Raw genomic sequence first — 27,559 nt, 5'->3', positions numbered from 1 at the left:
CCTTTGTTCCTGATGCTTCTTGCATTGAGGTACACACATTTCAGCCCTTCTACCTTACTGTCTTTACACCGTTTATTCTACTTCTCTTTCCTCAAAGCCTCTCTGTATGTTAGATCTGGCTTTACTCCATACACTTCTTTCACTGCTCTATCGCTGTGGGTCCCATCCCTCTCGCAAATTAGTTTAAACCCTCCCGAACCATGCAGGCAAACCTACCTGCAAGGATATTGCTCCCCCTCGAGTTCAGATGCAACCCATCCAATCTGTACAGGCCCCACCTTCCCAAGAAGAGATCCCAATGATCTAAAAATCTAAAACCCTGCTCCCTGCACCAACTCCTCAGCCATGCATTCAACTGTCATCTCCTCCAATTCTTACCATCACTGTCACGTAGCACTGGCAGCAATCCTGAGAACACCATCCATGAGGTTCTGTTCTTCAGCCTTCTGCCTAATTCCCAAAATTCACACCTCAGGACCTCATCCCTCTTCCTGCCTATGTCGTTGGTCCCAACATGTATCACGACTTCTGGTTGCTTTCCCTCTCGTACCAGGATGTCGTGCACCCGGTCAGAGACATCCCGGACCCTGGCACCCGGGAGCCAACAAACCATGCGGGTGTCCTTCTCAGGTCTACAAAATCTCCTGCCTGCTCCCCTGACTATAGAGTCTCCAACGACGACAGCTCTCCTCTTCTCCGTCCCACCCTTCTGCACCACAGGGTCAGACTCAGTGCCGGAGGCCCTGCCACCGTGGCTCACACCTGGTCGGTCATCCCCACCAACAGTATACAGGACGGTAAACTTATTATTCAGGGGAATGGCTACAGGGGTGCTGTGCACTACCTGTCTGCTCACCTTCGCTTTCCCCCCTCTGACTGTCACCCAACGACCTGCTTCCGACAGACTAGGTGTGACTACCTCCCTGTAGCTCTCATCTATGACTGCCTCATTCTCCCTTATGAGTCGAAGGTCATCCAGCTGCTGCTCCAGATTCCTTATACGGTCTTCCAGATCACCCAGCCGTATGCACTTCTGGCAAATGTGACTGCGGGAGAGGGGCGTCCCCCCAAGACTGCCACATCTCACATGAGAGGCACATCACCATCTCAGGGGACATTATAAAAACTAACTGTGAGCTAGCTTGTCCTCCACCTCTTCTCGTCGAAGCCTCTCGAGTCAAAGCTCCACCCCTTCACTGGCCCACTCACACTCTGGCAGCTTCGCTTACGCTATCCCTCTATTTATCTGTTTGAGCTTTTCAAAATGTTTGGTCACCTGACCTCGACTGCCCAATCAGCTGCTTTCTGCTGAGTCTGAGCTTATTCAAATCTTGATTGTCTAATTAACAGCTTACTGCTGATCTATTCAAATCTTGATTGACTTGATTGCACAGACCAACTGCCAAAACTGCCAGAATCTCTTGAGTCAAAGCTGAGGCTTTGATGTGTATTTTCAGTTTATGATCAATTTCCAGTTCTGAGCCACGTGGAGAAGAAAGCCAAGACATTCAATAACAAGTATTGTGTTTTAGGCAAATTTAAGAAAATCTATTACATTTAGTAAATTGTACTTGCAATCAATTTTATGCTAACTTCTATCAGTGAGGAATATGGATCAAGCACTTTCAGTGTGTAATTTACTCAGATATCTAATAATTTTCTAGTACCACATGCATACTGCATCTCTTCATGCAGCATCCAGACCAACATAAATTGAAGTTCAGTGCTATATCTTCCAATGAATTAGAACAGTCTTATTAAAATCAGGAGCACATTGTGCTGGTTTGGCTTTTCTCCTCAGTATGAAAAAAGGTAGCTCTGACATTGAGCTACCTGATTTGGCAACTTCATACCTGACTGTAAGTTACACAAACACCTTCCAAAATAATGTGTGTTTAAACTAACAGGGACTTTTTAATGCAGCATTCGCCTGCTGAGCTACACATGGGACCCTCATTAGCAACAACAAGGAATTGGAATTGGAGTTGCTATATTATTGTCACATCTACTGAGATACAGTGAAAAGCTGGTCTTGCATACTGTGCAGAATTAAAAGTGTAACAGCTACAAACAATAACATGCGATCTATAACTCCACTGTTGGAAGCATTATTATGGTCATGACTGGTGTGATCCTGTAATGTCAGAGCAGGGGCTAAGCTATTCCCATTTACCTCCAGATGAAGTTCAGAGAGAAGAATTCCCACCGGCTGAACACTGCATTAGGCATGTCCACATTCACTCCACCAAGTTTTATTGATGCACTAGAGAAAGCATTCTGTCTGGATGCATAATGGCTTGGTATGCTAGCTATTCTGCACATAACCTGCAGAGAGTTGTGGACACAGCTCAACACATCACAGGAACCAACCTTCCCTCTGTGAATTCTGTCTATACATCTCACTGCCTGTCAGTAGAGCAGCCGGCATAATCTAAGACCCCACCCGAACCAGACATTCTCTCGCCTCCCCTCACCCATTGCGCAGAAGATACAAAAGCAGGAAAGCAAGTACCACCAGACTCAAGGATGGGTTCTATCTCAATGTTACCATTTGAATGGACCTTGTATGATAAAATGGACTGTTGGCCTCATAATCCACCTCTCTGTGATCTTGCACTTTATCGTTTACCTACGCTGCACTCTTTTGATAGCTTTTACATTATATTATGCATTATTATTATTTTACCTGGTTCTGCCCCCATGCATGATTTGGTCTGTATAAACATTATGCAAGACAAGCATAATGTGCGAATAATAAACTCATATCAATACCAGTACATCAACAGCTCATCATTTCCAATCATAGTCATAGTCATAGTCATACTTTATTGATCCCGGGGGAAATTGGTTTTCGTTACAGTTGCACCACAATAATAAATAGTAATAGAACCATAAATAGTTAAATAGTAGTCAGTAAATTATGCCAGTAAATTATGAAATAAGTCCAAGACCAGCCTATTGGCTCAGGGAGTCTGATCCTCCAAGGGAGGAGTTGTAAAGTTTGATGGCCACAGGCAGGAATGACTTCCTATGATGCTCTGTGCTGCATCTCGGTGGAATGAGTCTCTGGCTGAATGTACTCCTGTGCCCACCCAGTACATTATGTAGTGGATGGGAGACATTGATCAAGTTGGCATGCAACTTGGACAGCATCCTCTTTTCAGACACCACCGTGAGAGAGTCCAGTTCCATCCCCACAACATCACTGGCCTTACGAATGAGTTTGTTGATTCTGTTGGTGTCTGCTACCCTCAGCCTGCTGCCCCAGCACACAACAGCAAACATGATAGCACGGGCCACCACAGACTCGTAGAACATCCTCGGCATCGTCTGGCAGATGTTAAAGGACCTCAGTCTCCTCAGGAAATAGAGACGGCTCTGACCCTTTTTTGTAGACAGCCTCAGTGTTCTTAGACCACTCCAGTTTATTGTCAATGCTGTAACCACCAAGATGAGTGATATTTTGAGGGATGACCTTCAGCCTCGTTTCTGTACCTGGACTGCTCTCTCCACAGAAGTCAAGGTCACATTGACTCTGAAATTCCTTGCCGTTCAACTTTCCCACTGTTCTCCGTCACCACCACGGCATCAATGGGATTACCTAAACACTTCATACCTGAAGCAAGTGGGCAGCACATGGGTGCAGCTAGTCGAGGTACTGCCTCACTGCGCCAAAGATCTGGGCTCATTCAGGACCCTAAGTTCTGTCTGTGTGGACTTTGCTTTGTGCTGGTGTTAGTTTCCATGGGTGCTCCAGTTTTCCTCCATATCCCAAGGCAGTTAGCGTGTTAATTGGTCACTAAATATAACTCCCAGTGTGTAGGAGAGTGGTAGAATGGGGAGCGGCTGGAGGGGGTGCTGGAGATGAGAATATGGGGAGATAAGAATGGGATTAATGTTGGATTATTGTAAATGGATGCTTGAATAGTTACACTGGACTCAGTGGACCAAAGGGCCCGTTTCCATATTATATCTCTCTAAGACTCTGATTTCATCTACTTTTAATGAGGTGTAAGGAACATCTCAGAAAATGGGATTTTCCAACATTTCTGACTTTTCACAAGTACAGACAGCCTTTCTCTACAGCTGTCAGCCCATATAGGCATCCGTTAGTCTCATGAGACCATGGATTTGCGCCTTGGAAGGTTTCCAGGGCGCAGACCTGGGAGACCAACAGTTGCCCATGCTGCAAGTCTCCCCTCTTCACGCCACCGATGTTGTCCAAGGGAAGGGCATTAGGACCCATACAGCTTGGCACTGGTGTCATCGCAGTGCGATGTGTGGTTAAGTGCCTTGCTCAAGGACACAACACACTGCCTCAGTCAAGGCTCAAACTAGCGACCTTTGGATCACCAGCCCGACGCCTTAACCACTTGGCCACGCGTCAACACATACGAGCCCATAAGGGCTCTTCTTAATCATCTGAAACCTTTTTATGAACAAAAAAACTATACGTGCTCCTTCAGTACACAGCTTTCTGTGGACCAAGAGAAGAATTTCCTTGTTATGTGCCTCCCTTGTTATTAGGAAGCACACAGATCAATTTTAATCCTGCCCAGAGTATGTACCAGCAGAGTGCAATACAGATACAAGAGTAGCCAACGTGCCAGGACAGCAGTGGAGAACATTGTAGGTATCCTGAAAATAAGGTTTGGTATCCTGAGTCCTTCAGATTACTGCAGCATGCATCCATGTGATTTGTGTGCTTCCCAATCTTGCAACTGAAGCCAGGAACCTGAGAGCAGAAGCTAGAGCTTGGAGTTGTGCAGGAGCAAGAAATGGATGAAGATAGCTTCTGGAGGATATCCTGTTCAACGTTCGAAGACTCAAGTCCGAGCTGAGTAGAGAAGGCTTTTAGTAAGGAGCATAAGAAACCCATAGTTCCCGGTGCAAATCAGCAAGATTTATGAAAATGCTACTGGGACTTGAGGGGCTAAGTTACAGAGAGAGGTTGAGCAGTGAAGACTTTATTCATTGGAGCATGGGAGAATGAAGGGTGATATTACAGAGGCGTATTAAATCATTAAAGGCATAGATAGGGTGAGTGAGTACAGTCCTTTCAGTGTTTGCCCTCTAGATCTTGGGATAAGAACTAGAGGACAAAGGTATAGGATGAAAGGGGAGATATAAAACGAACAATTGTTTCAACCAGAGTGGTCTGTTTATGAAATGAGCTGACAGAGAACATGACTAAGGCAGTATATTAACAACACTTAAAAGGTTTTTACACAGGTACCTATGTTGGGAAGGTTTAGAGGGAAGCAGGGTAATTGGACTAGTTTAGAAGGGAATCTTGGTCAGCATGGACCAGCTGGGTTAAAAAATGTCTTTCCATGCTGTAAGACTTGATGACTCTAACACCGTTGTAGCATATCAATGACAATTTATTGACTTTTGCCCTTGAAATTTTGTTCTGCAATTTCTTCTTTGACGTCTGTAACTTAGAGTCATAGAACACTACAGAACAGAAACAGGCCCTTTGGCCCATCTAGTCCATGCTGAATCATTAATCTGCCTAGTCCCATCAATTTGCAACCAGACCACTGCCCTCCATTCCCCTCCTATCCATGTACCTATCCAAAATCCCCTTAAATGTTCAAATCAAACTTGCATCCATAACTTGCGCTGGCAGCTTGTTCCACACTCTCATCACCCTCTGAGTGAAGAAGTTCCTCTTTATGTTTCTCTTAAATATTTCACCTTTCACTCTTAACAAATAACCTCTAGTTGTAGTTCCACCCAACCTCAGTGAAAAAAAAGCTCTGCTTGCATTTACCCTGTCTATACCTCACATAATTTGGTATACCTCTATCAAACCTCCCCTCAATCTTCCATCTTTGTGGGACTAAAGTCCTAACCTATTTAACCTTTCCATATAACTTAGGTCCTCCAGTTCCGGCAACATCCTCACAAATTTTCTCCGCACTCTTTCAATCTTATTTACATCTTTCCTGTAGATAGGTGACCAAAACTGCACACAATTAGGCTTCACCATTGTGCTATGCAATTTCAACATTACATCCCAACTCCTGTATTCAATTTATTGATTTATGAAGGCCAATGTGTCAAAAACTTTTTTGAAGACTTTATCTACCTGTGATGACAATTGCTAGAAATTATAGATCTGTATTTCCAGATCCTTCTGTTCTACTGCTCTTGCCAGTGCCCTAAACACCCACTGTGTTAGACCTGTTCTGGATGTTCTTCCCAAAGTGCAATACTTGTCTGTATTAAATTCCATCTGCGACTTTCAGCCCATTTTCCCAGCTAGTCCGGATCCCATTGGAAAGTTTAATAGTTATCTTCACTGTCTACTACACCACCAAACTTGATGTCATCCACAAATTTGCTGATCCAGTTTACCACATTATCTGCCAGATTGCTGATACTGATGACAAACAACAATAGACCCATTACTGACCCCTGTGCCACACCACTAGTCACAGGCCTCAGAATAGAGAGGCAACCATCTATTACCACTCTCTGGCTTCTCCCGCAAAGCTAATGTCTAATGCATTTTACTACCTTATCTTGAATGCCAAGCAACTGATCCTTCTTGACCAACCTCCCATGCGGATCATGTGAAACAACTTATTAAAGTATCTGTAGACAACATCCACTGCCTTGCTTTCATCAACCTTCTTGGTAACTTCCCCGCAAAAACTCTATAAGATTGGTTAGACATGATGTTGACTATCCCTAATCAGTTCCTGTCTATCCAAATACTTATATATGCGGTCCTTTAGAAAACCTTTCTATAATTTACCCACTACTGATGTCAGACTCATTGGCCTATCATTTCCAGGCTTATTTTTCGAGCCTTTCTTAAACAATGAAACAATATTAGCTATTCTTCAATCCTCTGTCACCACGCCAATGGTTAAGGATGTTTTAAATATTTCATCTGGGGTCCCTGCAGTTTCTGCACTTGCCTCCCACAGGTCTGAGGGAGCACCTTGTCAGGCCCTGGGAATTTATCCACACTAATTTGCCTCAAGGCAGCAAACACCTCCTCCTCTGTCACCTGTCTTGGGTCCGTGACATTGCCGCCGCTTTGTCTCACTTCTATAGACTTTGTGTCTGTCTCCTGAGTACATACAGATGGAAAGAGAAAAAATTTCACTTTTGAAGGCCTTCCACTTACCAAGTACAACTTTGCCAGAAATCAACCTGTCCCAATCCATACTTATCAGATCCTTTCCGATAGCACCAAAATTAGACTTTCTCCAATTTAAAATCTCAACTTGAGGACCAGATCTATCCTTTTCCATAATTACCTTGAAACTAATGGCATTATGATCACTAAATGCAAAGTGTTCCCTTACAAAAACTTCTGTAACCTGCCCTGCCTCATTTCCTAATAGGAGATCTAGTGTCAGACTCTCTCTAGTACTGATTAAGGAAACTTTCCTGATCACATTTGACAAATTCTTTCCCATCCAGCCCTTTTACAGTATGGGAGTCCTAGTCAATATGTGGAAAGTTAAAATCACCAACTGTCACAATCTTATGTTTCCTGCAACAGTCTGCAAGCTCTACAGATTTGTAGTGTGTTTGTAAGGAGTGAGATTGGGATTGGAGTGATTGGAGTGTGAAGTCGAGATGGTTGATGTCTCATTGGCTGATCACAATGAAATGATCAGAAGTAGGCAGAAGACCAGAATGGCTGTCCAGGAAGAGGAGGAGGGTTGAAAACAGGAGAAGATGTCATTGGAGCATGCTGGAGAGTCCTTGCCAAAGAAATAAGCATGGAGGTGGAGTTGGCTGAAGAAGACCTCAGCATCGTGGCGGGCATGGAACTCGCTGTATATTGGCGAGATCTGATGTAGATTGGGAGACTGCTCTGCTGAGTACCTCTGCTCAATCCTCCAGAAAAAGCGGGATCTCTCTGCGGCCACCCATTTTAATTCAACTTCCCATTCACATTCCAACATGTCAGTCCATGGCCTCATCAAACTGCCATGATGATTCCACATTCAGCTTGCAGGAACAACACATTATATTCTATCTGGGTAGCGTCCAATCTGATGGCATGAACATTGATTTCTTGAACTTCTGGTAATGCCCCCTCCCTCTCCTTCACCATTCCCTATTCCCATTTCCCTCTCTGACCTTATCTCCTTACCTGCCCATCACCTCCCTCTGGTATTCCTCCGCATTCCCTTTCTTCCAAAGACTTCTGTCCTCTCCTAACAGATTCCCGCCTTCTCCAGCCCTTTATCTCTTTGACAAATTGACTTCCCAAGCTCTTTACTTCACCCGCCCCCTCTTCCAGTTTCACCTATCATCTGCTACCTTGTATTTATTCCTCACCCCACCTTCTTACTCTGACTTCTTGTCTTTTTTACCTCCAGTCCTGATGAAGGGTCTCGGCCTGAAATGTTGACGGTTTACTCTTTTCCACAGATGCTGCCTGGCCTGCTGAGTTCCTGCAGCACTTTGTGTGTGTTACAACTTGCTCATTCCTCAATTTTACCCATAGAGCCTCAATAGATGAGTTCTCCAGCTTGTTTTGTACTGCATGAGATCATTTTACACAAAATCAATTATCTTGGCATTGTTAATATCAATTAAGTAGGTGTACTGTAAATCAATTGGAGAAATGAATGATGTGTGTTTTTGCAAATATATTGTGTTGTCTTGGTTTCCACCTATATCCTAACAACCAGTTTCCTGAAATCAGAGACATGGTATTGGTGATGGCTTGGTCCCACTTTAATGTGTTATTGCTTAATTTTATTAATATAAATAACTCACTTTCCAACAGCAAAAACTATACACACTTTCCTTTGAAAAAAAAACTGTTGTTAAATCTGTTAATACTTCAGTAATCACTCTTTCCCAATGTGAATTTGCCACTCTAAGAAGCTTTGTTTGATAATGGTTTTGTCAGTGAATTGTATGCATTATTTATAAATCCCATCTGATTTTCTAAATAATCCTTCCATTCTATCTGATCTTCAAGTTGGCTAAATCATAATTGCTTCTGTTTAGTGAACTGTTCTACTTGGGTGGAACTTGGCTTTATTTAAGACCTAAACAATGGGATAATATAGAGGGTCACTTGGTACCTCAGGACAGTTATAATAAGACTGTAATTCTTCTTTGGCTTAGATTTTTAGCTTTAATTTAGACATCTGTTAAATATTCTATCCTTGACTTGATTCTCTGCCTATGAAGCTACTGCTGACTAGAATGTTTGTCATTAACATAGGAAGATCAGGAATTGTCTGCTTTGAGGATACATCTATTTGAAGGTTAATTAGCAAATGGATGGAAACACTTGTCTGATCTCGCAAGAGTGGAATTTAAGTTGGCAAAGATGTGGTTTTCTGTGGAACAAAAAAAAATCAAGAATATCCTATGTTTAAGCGCCACTGTAATCATTCTCAGTGGTTAATGTCCAAACTAAAACATAATGTTTGAAAGCTGTAAAATGAAACTGAAGGATCAGGTTTTAAACTGTCATGAAGATCTGTTGCAAGTTTCAAGACTCCAATATTTTTGAACAGATTTGCTGAACAAAAGCTGCTAAGAATTGAAACACTTAATACATTTAAGACATCTTTTTGAATAGTTCTTTTGTTACCTGGTATTAATATATAGTTCACATAATTATGCCTTCAGACATGGTTCAGTAATCTTCTCAGGCAACAACTTGAGAATCTGAATGAGGTTTATCCACTCCTATTCTAAAATGCCTGATGGGATAATCTGGCACATGAAGATTGTGTTTCTGCTGGGGGAGGATTTATTCATCTCCAAATGCCTAGACCTAGGATTCAATGTCTCACTTTATCACTAGAAAACTTGACTTCCTGAACAACGGATGACAATCAGGAAGGATAAGCAGAATCACCTCCATCTCAATTATCCTCAGTACTGCTGTCCCACAATTCTGCATCATCAGCTCCCTACTCTACTCCTGAAACACTCAGGACTGGCCACATTCTGTACCAATTCCATCTACAAGTTTGCAGATGATACCACCATTGAGGGTTGTATATCAAATAATAACGAGTTGACGTATAGGATAGAGATAGAGAGCCTGGTGACAAGGTGTTATGACAATAATCTTTCCTTCAATGTCAAAACAACAAATGAGCTGGTCGGTGACTTCAGGAAGGGGCAGGGTACCCGCTCCTGTTTAGATCAACTGTCCAGAGGCTGAGAGGGTTGAAAGCTTCAAGTCATGAGGAGTGAACAATAATTGCCCATCCTGGTCCAACCATGTTGACACCATGGGCAAACAAAAAGCTCACCAATGCCTCTACTTCCTTAGGAGGCTAAAGAAATTTGGTGTGCTCCCTTTGACCCACACCAGTTTTTAATCAATGCACCATGGAACGCATCCTATTTAATTGCATTATGGCTTGATATGGCAACTGTCCTGCCCATGACTGCAAGAAATTGCAGAAGGAGTGGACAAAGCACGGAAACTAGCCTCTCCTCCATGGACTCGGTCTACCTTGTCTTGATAAAACCACAGCAAGGGTACTAATCATTCTTCCAATGCTCACATCACAATCATTTCCATTTATCTTTGTCCAGTAAAGATTTGAAAATTACTGAAATATTACCAAACCAAGAAATACTTCTGAATATGGCACGATCAGATTGAAGCGTCTTGATATGTGGAGACAACTTTCTTTGGGCTCCTTCTGTTTGTATGGGTTAGTCAATAAACCTTTCAATAGAATACAAAGGTCTCCAGAAACAATCCTCAGCACTGATATTCAAATCCAAAGACAACATTTTACATGGTAATGAGGTAAAATGGTCCATTATAAGTAAAATATGATATGGAAGAGATTTCCACACTCTTTCTTACCATTACTGTGCCACGGTAGCATAGTAGTTAGTGCGAGGCTATTACAACTTTGGGCGTTCCAGAGTTCGGAGTTCAATTCCGGCACCTTTGGTCACAAATATGCACGTCCTTCCCATGGAAAGTGTGGGTTTTCCCCAAGTGCTCCTGTTTCCTCCTGCAGTCCAAAGGTGGACGTACCAGATTGGCTAATTAGTTGTTTGTCCTGTGATTAAAGTAGGGAAAATTGGGTTTGTCAGCAGTTGCTGGTGTGGTGTGGTTCCAAGGGCTGGAAGGGTCTATTGTGCGCTGTATCGCAAAGTAAAGAATCAGAATCAGGTTTATTATCACCGGCATGTGATGTGAAATTTGTGAACTTAGCAGCAGCAGCTCAATGCAATACATAATATAGAAGAGAAAAAACAATCAATCAATCAATTACAGTATACATACATTGAATAGATTAAAAAATGTGCAAAAACCAGGAATACTGTATAATAAAAAATGTGAGGTAGTGTCCAAGGGTTCAACGTCCATTTAGGAATCGGATGGCAGAGGGGAAGAAGCTGTTCCTGAATCTCTGAGTGTGTGCTTTCAGGCTTCTGCACCTCCTACCTGATGCCAACAGTAAGAAAAGGGCATGCCCAGGGTGCTAGAGGTCTTTAATAATGGATGCTGCCTTTCTGAGACTCTGCTCCCTAAAGGTGTCCTGGGTACTTTGTAGGCTAGTACCCAAGACGGAGCTGACTAGATTTACAACCCTCTGCAGCTTCTTTTGGTCCTGTGCAGTAGCCCCTCCATACCAGACAGTGATGCAGCTTGTCAGAATGCTTTCCACAGTACAACTATAGAAGTTTTTGGGTGTATTTGTTGACATGCCAAATCTCTTCAAATTCCTAATGAAGTATAGCCACTGTCTTGCCTTCTTTATAACTACATCGATATGTTGGGACCAGATTAGATCCTCAGAGATTTTGACACCCAGGAACTTGAAACTGCTCACCCTCTCCACTTCTGATCTCTCTATGAGGATTGGTATGTGTTTCATTGTCTTACCCTTTTTGAAGTCCACAATCAGCTCTTTTGTCTTACTGATGTTGAGTGCCAGGTTGTTGCTGCGGCACCACTCCACTAGTTGGCATATCTCACTCTTGTACGCCCTCTCGTCACCACCTGAGATTCTGCCAACAATGGTTGTGTCATCAGCAAATTTATTAGATGGTATTTGAGCTATGCCTAGTCACACAGTAATGGGTATATAGAGAGAAGAGCAGTGGGCTATGCACACACCCCTGAGGTGCGCCAGTGTTGATTGTCAGCGAGGAGGATGTGTTATCACCAATACACACAGATTGTGGTCTTCCAGTTAGGAAGTCAAGGATCCAATTGCAAAGGGAGGTATAGAGGCCCAGGTTCTGTAACTTTTCAATCAGGATTATCAAGAAAATAAATTTTACTGCAACCTCTGGTGTCCACATGATCTTTGTCTCAGATCAGACTGAAGTCAGAACAGCTTTCAAAAGCATGAACCTTCACAAGGCTTTAAGCCCTGATGATATACCGGGTAGGGCACTGAAAACCTGTTCCAACTAATTAGAGACACACAAGGACATCTTCAGTCTATTACTGCTGCAGCTGGAGGTTCCCACCTGCTTCAGAAGGGTTTCAGTCATGCCAGTGCCCAAGAAAATCAGAGTGAGCTGCTTCTGTGACTGTCACTCAGTTACACTCATATCTACTGTGTTGGAGTACTTTGAGAGGTTGGTCTTGGCCAGAACCAATTCCTACCTCAGCAAGGACCTGGACCTATTGGCAATTTGCCTATTGCCAGAATAAGACTACAGCAGATGCGGTTTCGGCCTTGAACTATCTGGGCAACTGCAGTAGCTACGTCAGACTGCTGTTTATTGATTACAGCTCAGCATTTAACACCTCACCATTGTGACTTAAAATATTAGTTATGTTTTTCTTCCCATACATGTGGCTTGGACTGCTGAGCACTTCCAGCATTTTTCAAACTTATTCCAGCTTTTGACAGGTATTTAGCATGCCTGTGTCCATTGGACAATGGCAGGAGTCGGTCTACAAAGATTCAAGCAGAAATTACAGTAATATGCCAGCACATAAACACCACATTAAACACTATTTTGCATGCCATTCGATTGCGTAGAGAAAGTTTTAAAGAAGCGAGTGGGGACAGTCAGCACATTTTGCACACTTCAGTTCCCAAGGAGATATTAGATTGTGCTTAATTAGGACTAATAAAAAGAAATTAGGTTGAAGCGGAGTGGCCACTGTGGGAGCTGCCTTTGTGTGAGTAGGCCAGTGCTGGAGTGGGGAGTTGAGGCTTTGGTGAGGAAAGGCATAAGATGTAGGTAGATTTTTTTTTCATTCTTTATTCTTTCTTTATTTCTTATTGTACATTTAGGGCAGTGGAGATGCCAGGCAGGATAGTTGAATGCTCCTTTTGCAGGATGTGGGAAGGCAGGGAAACCCTGACCACTACACCTGAAAAAAGTGCATTCAGCTGAAGCTTCTAACAGACCATGTTAAGGAGTTGGAGCAAGAACTGAATGAATCCGGATTATTTGGGGAAGCTGAGGGGTTGTTAGACAGGACATACAGGGAGATACTTACACTCAAATTGCAAGATATAGGTAAATGGATGACCTTCAGTAGGGAAAATGGTGATAAGTAGCCAGCGCAGAGTACCCCTGTGGCTATTTCCTTCAACTGCAACTTTGGATACTGTTAGGAGGAATGACCTAGCAGAGGAAAGCCACAGCAGTCAGGTCTCTGCCAGTGAGTCTGGTCCAGTGGCTCAGAAAAGAAGGTATCGGGTGGGGAGAAGAGGCAGGGGATTCATTGGTTAGGGGAATAGGACGGAGGTTCTTTGGATGAGAATGATATTCCCAGATCGCCTATTGACTCCTGGGTATCAGGGTCAGCAACATCTTGGATCAAGTCCACAGCATTCTTAAGAGGAAGGATGAGCAACCAGTGGTCGAAGTTTCCATCAGTACCAATGGCATGGGTAGGGTAGGTGACAAGGTCGTGCAAAGTGAGTTCAGGTAGTTAGGTGCTAAGTTAAAGGACAGAACCTCCAGGGTCATGATCTCAGGAATACTACTCATGCCACTTGCTAGTGCAGCCAGAATTAGGAAGGTCATATAGTTCAACATGCGACTAAGGAGTTGGTGCAGGAGAGAGGGCTTCAAATTTTTGGATCATCTTCCAGGAAGGTAGGATCTGTACGGAAGGGATGGTTTTGGAGGGAGAACCAGAATATAGGGAGCCTAATATTCTAGTGAGGAGATCTGTAGTGCCGCATGGGAAGGGATTAAACTGAAGTTGCAGGGAAATGGGAACCAGAGTGCCAGAATAGATAATGGAGTGGTTGTGGAGAAAGATGTTGATAAGCCTACATACAAGATCAGGAAGCAAAAGGTTAAGCAAGGTGGGAATAATGCACTGAGCTGCATATGTTTCAATGCAATAAGTATTGTAGGAAAGGCAGCTGAACTTAGAGCATGGATTAGCACATGGAATTATGGCATGTAGCTTTTAGTGAGATTTCGTTGCAAGACTGGCAGCCCAGTGTTCTGGGGTTCTGTTGTTTTAGATGTGATAGAGTGGGAAAGATTCAAGGAGGCGTGATGGCATTGCTAGTCAGGGAAAATGTCACCCCATTCAGGACAGACTGGACAGCTTGTTTAGTGAGGCTTTATGGGTCGAACTGAGGAATAAGAAATGTATGACCATGTTAATGGGATTACATTATAGACCACCCAACAGCCTTGGGATTTAGAAGAGCAAATTTGTAAGCATATCAAGGCAGGTGACAGAAGTTTGTGTGGTGGAACACTTTGTAACTAATGATCAAAATGCCATTAGTTTCAAGGTAGTTATGGAAAAAGACAGGTCTGGTCCTCAAGTTGTGATTCTAGATTGGAGAAAGACCAATTTTGATACTATCAGAAAGGATCTGGCAGATATGGACTGGAATTGGCTGTTTTCTGGCAAAAGTATACTTGGTAAAAGGAAGGACTTCAAAGTGACTTTTTTTTTGTATGAAGTATCTGTCAGAATAAAAGGCAATGGTAACAGGTGAATGGAACCTTGGTTTTCAAGAGTCCATAATGAAACAAAAGAAGGAGGTGAATAGCAGGTATCGTCGGGTAGGAACAAATGAGGTATAAGAAATGAAAGAAAAAAACCTAATCAGGAAATCAGGAGGGCTACAGGAAGACCTGAGATCGCTCAGGTAGACAAGGTGAAGGAGATTCCTAGGGTCTCTACAGATATATTAAGAGCAAAGGGATAGCAAGGGACAAAATTGGTGCTCTGGAAAATCAGAATAATTATCTATGTGTGGAGCTGTAAGAGGTGGGTTAAACTTTAAGTGAAATGTTTTGCATCTGTATTTACTTGATCGATAGATGGAGAAAATTTCCAAGGGTGTTTCTGGTTCTGCACTTCAGTTATAAGGGAAGATTGAATAGGTTAGGACTTTATCCTTTGCATGTAAAAGATTGAGGGGAGATCTTATGGAGGTCTACAAAATTATGAAAGGTATAGATAGGGTAAGTGCAAGCAGGCTTTTTTTCACTGAGGTTGGGTGGGACTACAATGAGGTCAAGGGTTAAGGGTAAACTGTGAAAAGTTTAAGGGGAGACTTCTTCACTCAGAGTGTTGTAAGAGTATGAAATGAGCTGCCAATGCAAGTGATGAAAGAGAGCTCACTTTTAACATTTAAGAAAAGTTTTGATGGGTACATGGATGGCAGGACTATGGAGGACTATGGTCCAGGTGCAATTTGATAGGACTAGACAGTTAAATGGTACAGCATGCACTAGACAGACTGAAGGGCCTGATTCTGCACTGTGCATTTCGATGACTGTATGATTCTATGACAGACACTGAGTCTATAGATGAGAGGCAACGCTGCAGGGGAGAATCAGATCTATGCAGATTAAAAAGGAATAGTGTTCACTGTCTTGTGGCAAATTAGGGTGGATAAATCGCCAGGGTCTGACAAGGTCTTCCCTCAGATTCTGTTGGAGGCTAGTGCGGAAACTGTAGGGGCTCTAGCAGAGATATTTTAAACATCCTGAGCCATGGGTAAGCTTCTGAAGAATTGGAGGATAGCTAATGTTGTACCCTTATTTAAGAAAGGTTCACAGAATAAGCCAGGAAATTACAGGCCAGTAAGCCTGACATCAGAAATGGGTAAGTTACTGGAAGGTACTCTAAGGGACTGGATATGTAAGTATTTGGATAGTCAGGGACTGATTAGAGATAGTCAACATGGCTTTGTGTGTTTAAGTCATGTCTAACCAGTCTTATAGAGGTTTTCAAGGAAGTTAGCAGGAAAGTTGATGAAGGCAAGAACTGGATATTGTCTACATGAACTTTAGCAAGGCCTTTGACAATGCCCCGCAAATGCAGATATCCATAAATAGCAAGAAATAACAATAACATGAAATAACAAGATAAAGAGCCCTTAAAATGAGATCATTGGTTGTGGGAACATCTCAATGGGTGGGCAAGCGAATGTAGTTATTTCCTTTTGTTCAACAATCTGATGGTTGAGGTGTAGTAACTATTCCTGAACCTGGTGGTGCAAATCCTGAGGCTCCTGTACCTTTTACCTGATGGTAGCAGCAAGATGGCATCAGTTCCTTGGTCTTGCTGACATTGAGTGAGCCAAAGTTTCAATCTCTCTCCTGTATGCTGACTCATCACCACCTTTGAAACGGCCCACACAGTGCAGTCATCAGCAATCTTGAGTATGATGTTGGAGCTGTGTTTAGCCACACAGTCATAGGTGTAAAACGAGTAGAGCAGAAGGCTAAGCACAGATCCCTGTGGTGCACCTGTGCCTGTGGAAATCATGGAGGAAATGTTGTTGCCAATCCAAACTGACTGGGATCCAAGATCCAGGATCCAATTGCACAAGAAGTTATTGAGACCAAGGTTTTGGAGCTTATTGATTAATTTTGAGGGGGTATTGGCATTAAATGCTAAGCTGTAATCAATAAAGAGCATCCCAATGTATGCATCTTTGCTGTCCAGATGTTCCAGGGTTGTGTGAAAAGCCAATGAGATGGCATCTGCTGTGGATCTGTTGCTTCAGAAGGCAAGTTGGTGCATGTCTGGTTTTGGTCACCTACTACAGGCAAGATGCAAATAAGATTGAAAGCATGCAGAAAAAATTTAGAAGGATGGTGCCTGGGCTTGAGGACCTGACTTACAGGGAAAAGTTGAAAAGGTTAAGAATGTAGAAGACTGAGGAAAGATTTGATAGAGGTATACAAAATTATGAGTGATATACTGTAGATAAGGTAAAAGCAAGCAGGCTTTTACTACTGAGGTTGACTGAGACTGCAACTAGAGGTCATGGGTTAAGGGTGAAAGGAGAAATGTTTAAGGGGAACATGAGGGGTAGCTTCTTCACTCAGAGGGTGGTGAGATTGTGGAATGAACTGCCAGTGCAAATGGTGGTTGTGGGTTTGGTTTCAACATTTGAGAGAAATTTGGATAGAGGGATATGGAGGTGTGCGGTCTGGGTGCAGGTCAATGAGACAGCAGATTAATGTTTTGGTACAAATTAGATGGGACAAAGACCTGTTTCTGTGCTGTAATGTTCTATGTCACTATGACCATTATACCATCAATACTAATCATCAAGTTTAAAAATTCAAAGTAAATTTATTAACAAGGTACATATATGTCACCATATGAATCCCTGAGATTCATTTTCTTGCAGACATTCAAAGTATAAAAAACACAATAGGATCAATGAAAGACTGCTCCCTACAGGTTGGACAAATGACCAATGTGCAAAAAACAACAAAGAGTGCAAAGAAAGAAAATAATGATAATAAATAAGCAATAAATATCAAGAACATGAGATGAAGAGTAATTGAAAGTCGGGGCAGCTGTAGGAACAGTTCAGTGATGCAATAAGTGAAGTTGAGTGGCGTTATCCCCTCTGTTTCAAGAGCCTGATGGATAAGTAGTAATAGCTGTTCTGAAACTCAGTCATGTGGGTCCCAGGGCTCCTATGCCTCCTTCTTGTTGGCAGCAGTGAGAAGCGAGCATGGCTTAGATAGTAGGTATCCTTGATGATGGATGCTGCTTTCCTGTGACCAGCGCTCCATGTAGATGTGCTCAGTGGTGGGGAGGGCTTTACCCGTGATGAGCTGGACTGTATCCACCACTTTTTTGAGAGTTTTTCTGTTCAAGGGTGTTGGTGTTTCCATACCAGGCAGTGTTGCAACCAGTCCACCACACATCTATAGAAGTTTGTCAAAGTTTGAGATGAGATGCCGAATCTTCGCAAACATTAAAGAAAGTAGAGGTACTGCCATGCTTTCTTTTTAATGGCAGTCACATGTTGTGGGACAGAGCCCCTGAAAAAATAACCCTGAGGAATTTAAATTGGCTGACCATAAATTCCACCTCTGATGAAGACTGGCGCATTGATCTTTGATTTAGTCCTCCTGATGCCAATAATCAGCTCCTTGATCTTGCTAACATTGAGTGAGAGGTTGTTGTTTTGGCAACACTCACCCAGATTTTCACTCTCCCTCCTATATGCTGATTGATCATCACCTTTGATTTGGCTGATAGTGGTGTCATCCGCAAACTTAAATATGCCATTGGAGGTGTGCTTAGCCACACAGTCATAAGTGTAAAGCGGGTAGAGCAGGGAGGTAAGCACACAGCCTTGTAGTGAACCTGTGCTTATGGTGATTGTGGAGGAGATGTTGTTGACTGAGACTTGCAAGTGAAGGAATCAACAATCCAGTAGCACGAGGAGTTATTGAGGCCCAGTTCTTGAAGCTTACTGACTAGTTTTGAGGAGGATGAGAGCATTGAATGCTGAGCTGTAGTCAATGAAGAGCATCCTGATGTATGCACCTTCACCGTCCAGATGTTCCAGGGTTGAGTGAAGAGCCAATAAAATGGCATCTGCTGTGGATCTGTTGTGATTGTAGACAAATTGAAGTGGATCCAAGTCGATTCTCAGGCAGGACTTGACATGTTTCATCACCAGCCTCTCAGAGCATTTCATCACAGTGGATATAAGTGCTACTGGATGATAGTCATTGTGTTAGGTTACCACATTTTTCTTAGACACCTGTATAATTACTGTATAATTGAAGCCTGCTTGAAGCAGATTGGTACATCAGACTGCCGAAATGAGAGGTTAAAGATATTGGTGAACACTCCAGCCAGTTGATCAGTACATATTTTTGGTATATGGCTGGGTACCCCTTTTGGGCCAGATGCTACCCGTGGTTTCACCATCCTGAAATCACATGGTCACTGGAAGCTGTGGGAACTTGTGAAGGTATCTCCATGTTTAGACAGTTAAAGCCAGCATAAAAGGCATTGAGCTCACCTAGAAGCAAAACCTTGATGTCACCTATAGTGACAGCATTCTAGCCCTGCCACGGCTGTTCAGCATCCTTCAGTGATTCACGTTTGGTCCGGAATTGCCAGTTTGCATGTGAGATGACTTTCTGGAGATGGTACCTGGACCACTTGTACTTTACTTGGTCACTAGGACTGAATTCCACTGATCCAGCCCTCTGCTGATTGTGGATCTCATGGTTCATCCATGGCTTCTGTGGGGAAGACTCTTGGGGAAGATTTTGTGGGGACATGCTTGTCTATGACTGTTTTCATAAAGTCTATGACAACTGTGAATGTATTTGTTCAGATCCCCTGATGAGTTCTTTAACACAGTCCACTGACTCTAAATAATCATGTAGTCACTCCTCTTCTTCCCGCGACCACCTTTTTGTTATTCTTACTTCTGGATATATATTTATGTGCCTGTGTGTATATGTACTGTACGCATATAACATATACACTTTATATTACTTCTGGAAATATATATACCTACTGCCTATTATGCTGCTTGTGTTTAGGGCAGAAATGAATGTCCTCCATCTCTGGTGGTTTCCAGGGCTTCCTTCATCATGCCAGTAGCTTGGTTTTAACTACTGTCAGTCATGCATGTTCTGAGTGGAGACTCAGGAATACCATCACACTCAGATATAGAAGGATTCTTCATTGCTATTTTTGTAACAGTTTTGTTTTACCAGTCAGGGTTGTTAGCTCTGAGCTGAACGCCCAAAACAGGAGCACTGGTAGACCACTCTTAGTCTGGCCTCTACCCTTTGACCTGTTTGGAATGGGTGACCATACCAAGGGCCAAAGCAGAAGGCTCTGACTGCAGCCAGCATAGCTCTTTGGGTCTTTGAGGCACACAAGCCTCCAAATTACAAGATTGTGGTCCTCTTGGAGGGGAAAAAATTACATTTCACTGTCATTTATAGTTTTTATGTATTGCACTACACTGCTGCTGCAAAACAACAGATTTCATGACAAATGCCAGTGAAATTAATTCTGATTCTGATTGTTTCCCCCTCAAGGCAAACTTACAAAATTCAACCTAACCAAGATAATCAAATGCTCCTCAAGACAGCATGATCAATGCCTCCGGAATCCAAGGTTACACAAGACTTGCTGTTTGCTTTCCTCTCATGTAATCTTCCTGTAACGTTGGACAAAGTATGAAACCAAGGACCTTGTCAGGTGAATGTTTGTCTTTCTCTTGAACACAAGTAGATGTCAGCTAACTGCTGTCCTTTGACTGACACCACCAAATTAGAACAATAGATCTCTCACCTTATCCTCTTTGTGGGCACTTGTTGAGCGAAAGCTGTCCACTGAGTTTATAACCAATTATCACAAAAAAGTTCTGTTCAAAAGGTTCAAACAAGCTTGATGCATTTTGGAAACAAGTCCTGTGGTCTGATGAAGTTAAATTAGAACTTTTTGGCTGCAATGAGCAAAGGTATGTTTGGAGAAAAAAGGGTGCAGAATTTCATGAAAAGAAACCCTCTCCAACTGTTAAGCACGGGAGTGGATCGATCATACTTTGGGCTTTTGTTGCAGCCAGTGGCACTGGGAACATTTCAATGGTAGAGAGAAGAATGAATTCAATTAAATACCAGCAAATTCTGGAAGCAAACATCACACTGTCTGTAAAAAAGCCGAAGATGAAAAGAGGATGGCTTCTACAACAGGATAACAAACCTAAACACACCTCAAAGTCCACAATGGACTACTTCAGGAGACACAAGCTGAAGGTTTTGCCATGGCCTTCACAGTCCCCTGACCTAAACATCATCGAGAATCTGTGGATAGACCTCAAAAGAGCAGTGCATGCAAGACAGCCCAAGAATCTCATAGAACTAGAAGCTTTTTGCAAGGAAGAATGGGCGAAAATCCCCCAGACAAGAATTGAAAGACTCTTAGCTGGCTACAAAAAGCGTTTACAAGCTGCAATACTTGCCAAAGGGGGTGTTACTAAGTACTGCCATGCAGGGTGCCCAATCTTTTGCTCCGGGCCCTTTTCCTTTGTTTTTGTTATTTTTAAACTGTAAAAGATGGAAATAAAAAATTTTTCTTGTTTAAAATATTAAAGAAATACGTTATCTTTAACTTTATGCCTTTTGGAAATCAGTTCATCTTTTACCCGCTTAGCTATTCACAGTAACAGAAATTTTGACCAGAGGTGCCCAAACTTTTGCATGCCACTGTATTAGTCATCCTTAATTCCCCAGAACGGAGGGAGTTACCAGAAATTTTTTGGGGGGGGGGTGATTAAGAGTCAATCACATTGGTGAAACCTGAACCAGATCTACGTTATAAATCATTGAAGAAGTTGATGATAATTTGTAAGTACAGCATTTGCATTTGTTTTATTCCTACATTCACTGATGCACTAAATTCTATTTATCTAGTACACTTTGCATCACACAGCTAATACAAAGAGTGTGAGAAGGAAGCAAACATATTGTGAGCAATCTAATTAATAAACAGTGCTCTAGAAAATAAGACATAACACAGACAATTCTGTAGTTTTATGATTGCCATTACTGATATGGATACTAGTTTTACATTCAATTACTTTGATTTAAATTCCACAGTAGCTGTGACAGGATTCAAACTCAGGTCTCTTGATCAATAGCCTTGTGGATACATTTAGGGATTTCATCACTGTGTTACGCTCGTGCAAACAAAGAGAATGCATGGCAGTGGTGAAAAAGCATGGCAGTAGGGTCAGATGGCTAGCTGTAAGTTGCTGCAAAATAACAACTGCTCAGCAGGGCAGACAGCACCAATGGAGAGAGAGAGTTAATGCTTCAGGTTGTTGAATTCATATCAATGCTGGACTAGTTGGATAGATTTTAAGGGCCAGCAAAGTCAAAATGGACCAAATGGCCTTCCCTAAGGCTGAATGATTCTGAGGAACTTTAAAGACACAAAGTTGATTGAATGGTGGCAACACATCCATTTGGCAGAGATTTGGAATCAAAATGAATTCAAAGCAATCTCAATGCTAATGTAAGCCAGAGACTTGAATGTGATTTTCCAGATTGTGGTCAGAAATTTTTGCTCAGTTACTTGACCTGTTTATAAATTTTTAAATTGAAACCTCTGAGCTTTCACTGGGCTATTGGAGCTTCTCAAAGGTGGAACTGAAATGTCGATGCTTTGATAATTTGTTTGAAGCTATATATGACTGGGTTAACCTTTTTTTGTGCTGATCAAGCAGAATGTATTATTTCAAGCAAAAATAATTTCAGAATCAAGAATTCCCATGCCAAGAAAAGTTGAGTCAGACAGAGATGACAGCTTCCTCCAGGTCTAAAATTATAGCATATAAGTGCGACTGGAGGGGAAGAGAAGATGGTGGCATGACGCAGTGCACGTGGCCGCTTCGAAATGATATCCTATCATTGCACTGTTGTAACTATATGCTATAATTATGTGGTTTTTGTCAGTTTTTCAGTCTTGGTTTGTCTTGTGTTTCTGTGATATCATTCAGGAGGAACATTGTATCATTTTTTAATACATGCATTACTAAACGACAATAAAAGAGGGCTGCGTGTCCTCATAATCTAATCTAATCTAATCTTTGTATAGAAATCTGAGTTAATTCTAGGAAAACCACGAGTAAATCAGGATTCTGAGATTTTCATTTTATCTCCATTAGCTGGAACTGTATTCATATTGAGAGTAAAGAGGTAATTGTGGTGTGTCTAGAAAGATTGCTAGGGCAACAAGTCAAGGACTACACTAGACGACTTTTTAGATTGTGAGCAATATAATATTTCATGAACATAGACTAGAGTATGGTTTCTGTTTATGTGAATACTTGGATGCTGATTTTTTTATGATCTGAGATTTGCATTAATTTCCCTATCTGCAATTGTCCTTGAGAGATGATGGTAGTCGAATTGCTTCTTGAACTGTTCTTACTGATAATGCCATTAGGGAGGGGGTTCTAGTAATTAGATCCAGTGGCAATGAAATGTCCATGTCAGAATTGTTTTTAATTTGAAAGGAAGTCTGCAGAGAGTGGTGTTCAAAGTGCCTGAAGCTATTGACTTGCTGGTAAGGCACTTGGGTTTAGAAATGGTCTATGCGTATAACTGAAAAGTATTTTGTAGATGGTACGCAATGCAGGTACATAACTCAGAATATCAAAAACTTTACTGTAGTGGTTAGCACAACGCTTTGCAGTTCAGATGACCTGGGTTCTCCTACAGTTTCTTCCCACAATCCTACGACATACCAGTTGGTAGGCTGCTTGATCATTGTAAAATGTCCCATGATTAGGCTTGGATTAAATTGTGGGAGTTACTGGGCAGCAAGGCTCGAAGGGCTGGAAGGGCCTACTCTGCTCTGCATCTCAATAAATATATAAGATATATAACTAATAAACAGTCAACGTTTACATCATGCACAAGGTAAAATTCAGGAGTGTAATGAAATGCTCCCTTCTGTATGAGTGCAGCCGCAACAACCATCAAGAAGCTCAATACCATCCAGGACAATGCAACATAGTTCATTGATCTCTTATCCAGCTCCCTAAACACTCACACACACAGAGCTACTGATGCTACAAAATTTAAAGCAGAGTTAATGAATACTAAAGTTGGAGGAAAAGATCCTTAACCAGTGGTACATTGTGCGCCCTTGCTACTTTCAATGAGAACTCTTTCATCAGGTGAAAGAAAAGAATAAGTGGTAAGGAGAAGATGCTCTTAGCTGTGACCTTTCAGTTCTGATTACTTCAAGGACTACAAACAGCCTGAATAGCACAGTGGCGCCACGTCTAGTAGGTCTGTCATGCCAGTGTGGGACAAATTGTACCCATTGACTGCGATAATGAATCAGAAGAGCTAAGAGTTTAATAACAATCCATGTATAATAATAATACATATATATTTGTGTGGTTATGTTTTTACTAATATTCTATATGCGTTTTTATATGTGAGGACTGCACCTCAAAGCCACGGTATCACCCAGCGGGCATTGGAGTTGGGGTCAGTTGAGAGATGATCTCGGTGGGATGGGATGGTGTCTGGACAACATACATCCATATTCAGTGTTGTTGTATTTTCCTGATACTCCATATGGGCTTGTTGACCTTTATGTGCGAGGTCTGGGCCTTGTGGTAGTGTCACGGGGGCGGGGCATCAGGCCTCTTTTAATCTGTGATTGTGATCTTGTGTGTGTGTCTGTTGGTACTGTGTTGTGGCTCCTTGACCCTGTAGTAACACTGTCTTGTTTGGCTGTATTCATGAGTATTCATGTATGGTTGAAGGACAATTGGAATTGAATTGAGTTTTCATAATTATTGTTTTCTTCAAGATTCTTGCATTGTTTTAGTACTTTTCAATTATTTTTCCCTGAAAATTCCCTTGTCCCATCCCTAACCAGCCACTCAATTCAATCATCTCTCTCTTCCTTTATATCTTGCACTTCTTCCCTCAGTCCTCATGACTGCCTGTGTTCCTTTGTGCATGTCCTTGTGATTCTCATTCACTTTCTCACCATCTTAATTTGCTCTCCAACCTAATTCTGCCATGCTGGCCATTATTTACAATGGCCGGAGATCCTGGGAGAAATATCTTTGTGTAACTATCCTTGTCCAATGTTCATTTCACCAAGCATGGCACAATGAATCAAATGCACAATAGAATATTATTTTTAAATTTCTAGACCATCAGAACCAGCTTCCAGGAAGGAGTCAACTGCAAATATGTCAAATTGCCATAATTATTTTAACCGATGCTGATAACATTAGTTTTGAAACTGAGGGCAATCTTACTCAGGAGAGCCAAATTATCTGTGGTGTTCAGTGTGTTATAAAGGCTGCAGGACCCTTGGAGAGGTGGGGTAGGAATTGTTGAAACCCTGCATCAGGACATCCTGCATCAAAAGCCTCCCGCAATCATTGTGGTTGTTCACTCAGTGTTACTTTCCTGCACTCACATCAATTCCTTGCAACCTTTGAAGGGTTGAATAGTTACTTCTGCCCCTATTTATTATGTTCTGAGAGCTTTGAGCTACCATATTTAATTTCTAAACTGGTTCGAACAGTAACAAATTATTGAAGTTAAATTCATCCTCCAGTGCACAACCTAAAATGATATGGAAGTGAGTGCCACCGTATTCTGCTTCAGAAATACTGTTCCATTGGATGTGGGTTTTAGGAGAGTATGATTTGCAAATACATTAGTAAATCATGTTTAATGCATAAAAGTGACAATGAAATTCCGCCCATTTTCTTTCTCCTTGTGAAAGAAACCGTTAAGCGCAAACTGTTAGCAACGATTTATGGGTTATGTTTTTTGAGAGCATATTGGCAAATAGATTAAATAGCATGTGGTAATTTAATGAATTGGTATATTCACTGATGTAATAGATTTTTTTTTAGTTTTTTATTAAGCCTTTTCAGCTTTAATTGGAATTTTGTGGAGCTTTTATCCTGCTATCATATTGCTGTGTTAATATTGGGTTAGTGATATAGTTGAAAATGACCCTGTTATTTGTGAAGCAGTAATTAATGGTTTGCTAACTATTATTTAGTCCCTGCTAAAACGAGGGGCGAAATAATCAATGCTAATCGAAACACTTCCAGATGCGTTCACATATTTTATCACTTCATTCTGCTGCCATCTGTGAATGGCGGCTTCTTAAACTGTTAGCAATCTCCTTTCCCATCCTTAGCTGTGTTTGAGTCCTTGAGTCCTGCTCTGAGCAGAAACATGTGCCTCCTCTGCAGCTTATTGGATGGCAATATCTTGCCACACAGCTTTTCTGCATTGTATGATAAATTATATAAATATTTGTGCTTTCTCCTAGTGTCCATGAAATATCAATAACAAAAAGATGCAAAATACCACAGTAAGTGGATGTTTGAAATATAAGCAAATAACTAATAGATGAGGAAAGAATATTTATTGAGTGAAATTATGCTAACACTTCAAGTGAGTGAATTTTCATTGGAATTGGAAAATTGAAAGTTGAAAATTGAAGCTTTTCAGTTCTGAAGCTGATAATTTCACAGCATTGTACAGAAATGTATAATTCTGTGCCCTCTTGGTCAAACTCGATTTCTCAGTAATGTACAAATCTATGAAATCATCAAGATTGACCAAGAGGGCACTGACATGGTCTGTAAGAACTTACTTTTCAGATCTTTAAATTTCTCTTTTTCACCTTAAACCCATGACTAATTCTAGATGCCCCTGTCCTGGGTGGGGATGGGTGGAGGAAGAAACAAGATACTGGCTATCTGCGCTCTTCATAATTTTGTCACCCCATCTGTTTCCAATGTTTCCAATGAATAAACTCAGCCTATCCAACTACTCCTTATAACTACATCCTTCCATTCCAGGCAGCATCCTGTTGAATTTCTATTGCACCTTCTCTATTGCTATCACATCCTTCTTTCCATGTGGTGAGTAGAAAAGTGCACAATATTCTAGGTGTAATCAAACAGATATTTTGTACACCTGCAACATGATGTCCCATTTCTCATACTCAGTGCATCAATGCATGAAGAAAAGCATACAAAATGCCTTTTTTACTATCCTATTCACCTGTGTTATCACTTAAAGATAGCTATGGACTTCCACCCCAAGGTCCATCTATATATCAATCCTCCTAAGGTCCACAATGCTCACTGCAGTGGAAACTAAACTACATCCATTGTACATTGAGAAGCAGCTACCATGCCTTCCTAAGGCAAAGATCTATTTTATACCATTCATCCATTAATAATAATGGAGGATCAGAGAGATACAACACTGAAACAGGTTCTTTGGCCTACCAAGTTCACTCATTTATGTTGGCCTTACATTAATCCTTCCTTAAATATGCAAAAGATGACTGATGGCACTAAAATTATAATAGTGGCTGTTGGAAGATGCTAACTGTAACAACAGCTGACAAGATATGAAGATATTAATGACATAAAGGTGCAAAGACAACTTAACATTGAGTCACAGATCGCCAATTTAAAAAATAGAACTGAGAATTTGAAACAAAGATCCCAGCAAAAAAAAATAGAAACCGTATTAGTCCTGTTGTCAACAGTATAAGCATTTGGATAACCCCTGACACTCCTGAGTAATCACAAGCTCAAATGAATATCTACTGTTAATTTTGGCAACAATTTTGATTTGAAGATTCACATCCAGACAGACTGTCAATCATAATGGACAAGAATCCCTGATTGTTTGAAAGGTGAAATATGCTGTGAGTTCTGGTGTCAATGTGAGTGACAGTATCACTTCCAATTGCACAAACAGCTAGCAGGAACAACAATATTTATAATCCACGACAATGATGGATCCTTAAAAACACATT

The sequence above is a fragment of the Mobula birostris genome, chromosome 1, assembly GCF_030028105.1.
Source record: "Mobula birostris isolate sMobBir1 chromosome 1, sMobBir1.hap1, whole genome shotgun sequence".
Taxonomy (NCBI): Eukaryota; Metazoa; Chordata; class Chondrichthyes; order Myliobatiformes; family Myliobatidae; genus Mobula; species Mobula birostris.
This window is presented reverse-complemented; position numbering follows the sequence as displayed.